General features: G+C 34.3%; 1 non-coding gene across 1 annotated transcript; it reads left to right on the plus strand.

Annotated features, from left to right (window-relative positions):
- Nucleotides 1-4,363: 4,363 nt before the first annotated feature.
- On the plus strand, nucleotides 4,364-4,469 carry LOC128034311 (small nucleolar RNA R71). The gene has a single exon (XR_008190440.1). It is a non-coding gene; the product is annotated as a small nucleolar RNA R71 (small nucleolar RNA).

Raw genomic sequence — 4,469 nt, forward strand, 5'->3', positions numbered from 1 at the left:
ACTTTCTCCATTCTGTTCTCCATGTTGTGACATCGGACCTCACGTGTTTCGAAAAAACTTCTAATATCGGTCTAAAATGCCTTCTAATGGTCTCCTGCACACTCACGAAGTACATTACTTTGACCCTTAAGGTCAATAACAGATTCATTTCACACATTTTATTAGATATAGTTAAAACTAAAGAAACTTAACTAAAATATAACGAAAATGCTTGTATTTAGGTTCATTAAGTGGAAAAACTAGTTTAATTTGCTTCACCAAATTATGTCAAATCAAACTCCCTCACTCTTAAGTCATTGCTTGTCCTCAAGCAACATAAACTAAAAACAATAAAACGATGACCCTTAAGCAAATATAATACAAGCATTCACTCTAGAGCATACGACTTAGGCATTTCATACTTACAAGCAATCTTAAAATGATAAGTAGTTAACTTACCACTTTTAACCACAAACATATAAGTTCAGTATGTTACAAAGTACACAAATATTAAGGATCTCACCTGAAGGAATCCATCAACAGATCATACAAGTACTTTGATTATCCGAGCAGAATACAAATAGTCATTTATGCATATGTCTAGTATGATGTCCATTCATGTATAATGATATTTTAGGTCACATAGGACTTTTTGGCTTGTAACGTTCTCAGGCATAGGATAGGTATGAAATTTAAGAATAGTATGCATAAAAAAAGGGTTACAAACATGAAAATAGTTTGTCACATCGTATTGGTCCCTATTCTCCCCCCCTTAGTGACCCTTACCAGCTCACTGCCTTATTTCTTATTCTCTCACCTTCCTTGTCTCTCCATATATAGGAAGTCATAGCATGACTAGCCTTACAAGTTTGTATGCACTAATGTACGAGCTTTTCTTTCTTTTGTGACTTTGTGACTTTTCTCTTTTTCAATATGTCTCACTTATGAATGTTTTTTTTGCTAATTTAGGATCTTTTCTACTCGTATTGATTTTCTTTTTTATTTTTCTTTTGGTTTTGCACTTTCAGGCTAATCTATAATTCCCATATCACACTAATCTTTCCTATTTCACTCTATTTTTACAAACTCTACCGTGATGTATATACTCAACCCCAAAATGTATGGCCAGATGTCTATAATCGTGTAGTGTAAGACCAAAGAAAAATGGCAAATACAAATTAACATTTTTAGGCTCGGGGATTGTAATGTGGTTCATCAAGAAGTGCCAACAGGCTCTAAAATTGGTACTAAAGGTGAAATATAAATAGGATAGCTTTTTCACTCTGGACGTGCTCCAAACAATCCCTTAGCTCATCCCTAATATCTCAATATTCACAAATTTAATCAACCAAACAAATACAAATTCAACCATTTATCATTTATACTAGCATGCTTCTTTCCTTGTATTTTATATATCACTTGGTATAAATGATGGCTTAATACCTATTTACAGTGTAACATATAGAACTTTAGTAGTCTAATAATAAAAAAATTAAAATCTCCTATCAGCATGCCAAACTTATTCATAACCACAAGCAACCTATGTACATGCTCCTAAAAAATCACTTGTATTTCTACAAGCTCAAGCACACAAAAGTCAAGAAAAATCAAAGAAATATTTTAAAAAAATTTCCTATGTTACCCCCACACTTAGTTGACACATTGTCCTTAATGTGTAGCCCATAAAAATATAAGGAAAGATGTTACCCGATTGGTTGTGGTCGCTCCAACTGCTAATCGTGGGTGCTTCTTCCTTTGATTGTGTGAAGCATGAATTGTTTGTGTCTCCTTGATGTTGGGTTCCAACATAGAAAACTTAAACAAAATGAAATAATAATTACTATTAGTCCTACTCCTACAAAGTTAACATTAAAGAAGTATCCAAACTTTGATACAAGCTTTCAAAATAAAAAAATAAAAAAAATTCAATCTTCCTCTTCAAAATACATCTCCTCACTTCTATCATTCTCCGCGTTTTCTTGCTCCTCTTCTTCTTGTTCCATATTTATTGGCCCAAACATGTCAGGTGTATAATTAGGAACCTAAATGTTGTTTTTCCTAGTAAATTCTTCAGAAAATGGTCTCGATTCTTGTATCCACGGAATCATCCAATCTAGCTTTGGATGACTACTCTCACCAACTTCTTGTTGAGCTTGTGTCAACCTTTGAGCTGAAGCTGGTGTAGCTGTCGCTTCTTGTTGTCGCTTGTTCCAATATTTTACCTGTTTAGTTCATAGCTCAATGTATTGTTGGAACAAGGTGTCTTAGATGATACTTTTAGATGGTTTCAACAATTGATCAGTGGATTTCATGGGTACACCCGTCTTTTTGCTTAAGGCCGTCACTCGATAGTGAAAGGAAACTCCTACCTTCTGACCACTAATGCATCTCTTCATGATTTGGTGGATTCATTTACCGATACAGACCTATTTTTTTTCTTTTTCTCTTTTTTACAAAGTAGCATAGAGTAAAACTGCTATAAAAGTATTAACATTAGAAATAGATACAACAGGTACTATTTGTGTGCACACAAATTGAATCCACATTTTAGCTTCAGGAAACATGATCGCTTAATAGGAGGATACTAGGATATTGGTACCTGCACAATATTTCCATTCACACTCCATTTAATCAAAAATTTTATAATACTATCCATATATATGTCTCAGAAATATTCTAGATTAGTTTCATCAAAGAAATCATTCTCATAGTATGAAGCATTATAAAAGTCACAAATAATTCGAGGGGTTACTCGCACTTCTTTCCCCCGCACAAGTACCATATCCCACATACGACCTTCAATATTTCTAGATTACTGGTCCTATAAAGATGCATAAAACTTTTGAACAATAGGGACCACAACATTCTCTTTTATAGTTTTTTACATTGTTTCCTTAACTTTATCCTATTTTGCTCGCTCAATTGATGGTAACATTTAAAAGTTTCAGTCTCAACATTAATTTTCATAGTTAATTCATTCTTTTATAAATCAATAGTGGATCTAGAAGTGGGTAAAAAAGGCCTTCCTAATAAGATCGGTATCTCACAATCTTCTTCGAAATCAAGCACCACAAAGTCTACAGGGATAATCAAACTTCGTACTTTAACTAACACATCTTCCAATACTTTTTTAGAAGTATCGAAGACCTGTCATCCAACTCCAATGTTATCTAAGTAGTTTTTAGATCCCTTAACCCTAGGCTTTCAAAAATCGATAGAGGCATTAAATTAATTCAAGCTCCTAGATCGCACAGAGCTCTATTAAAATGAATGCTCCCTATCTCTATAGAAATAGTAAAGCTTCCTGGGTCTTTCAATTTTTGAGGTACCTATCTTAATTTTCATAAGCCTAGCCATCATCTCTTTTAAAAGCTTAGCGTACTTGAGAACCTTTTCAATTAACTTAATTAAAGGTAGGTTAACATTTAATGTTTCAAATAGGTTTAGGACACTTAAAAATTCATCCTCATTCCACTTTTGTTTTTCTTCTAGTCTTGAAGGGATTGAGATTTTTGCACCGGCAGACTCTTTAGTTATTTCCTTCTCTATCTCCACTACTGTTGTGGTTACCTCCTTTGATTCTAGCTCATCCCCTGCTTTTAGGGATACTTCTTAAGGATCATCATTCTTCTCCGCAATTGTCTCCAGAGTAGTGGTTTCTGGGCTACTCAATACTTTTCCCGATTAAAGTGCAATTATTGTCACATGCTCTTTACATTCTCTCCGTGGATTATCTTCCGTGTTGCTAGGAGTACCCTTGCCAATTTGCCATTTGATTTCATCCATCAAGTTCTTCAATTAGCTTATTTGATCCTCAAGTTTAGTTAATGTTCTTGTTGAATTGGTGCACTCAGACTGCACCTGTTTGACATCAGTTCTCATTGACTTCATTTCTTCCTCAATTCTATCTAGTTTTTGACCAAATGTAGATGGTCATTAGGGTTGGCCCTATTCTGATATTTTTTTGCAAATAAGGAGGTTGGTATTAGTATTTTTAACTTGATTTGAACTTTTACCTCATTTTCGATTTCCCCCCATCTCAGGTTGGGTGATCCATCCAATCGGGATTATATATATTTGAATAAGGGTTTTCACTCCTATTTCAAATGTAGTTTATATCCTCGATTTGTTGATACTTAAGTTTATATCCTCTATTTGTTGATACTTATCATCCTACTAGATAACTTTGACCATAAAAGGTTTCTGGCCATATGTGAAGTGTTCAATTGGCCACTAACAAGAGTTTAGCACCATGTTCTCAATGATTTTGTACGCATCCTTGTACGTTCTGTTCATAAGGGCTCTTCTTGCCACTTCGTCTAATCCAGATCATGCATTTGCATCTAACCCATTATAAAATACATGCAGTCGCATCCACTCAGGAAATTCGTGGTGTAGACATTTTTGAATCAACATTTTAAAACGTTCTCATGCCTCATAAAAGCTTTTTGTCTCCATCTGTCCAAATACAACAATCTCTCATCTTAGTT

Source organism: Gossypium raimondii, chromosome 10 (assembly GCF_025698545.1).
Source record: "Gossypium raimondii isolate GPD5lz chromosome 10, ASM2569854v1, whole genome shotgun sequence".
Lineage (NCBI taxonomy): Eukaryota > Viridiplantae > Streptophyta > Magnoliopsida > Malvales > Malvaceae > Gossypium > Gossypium raimondii.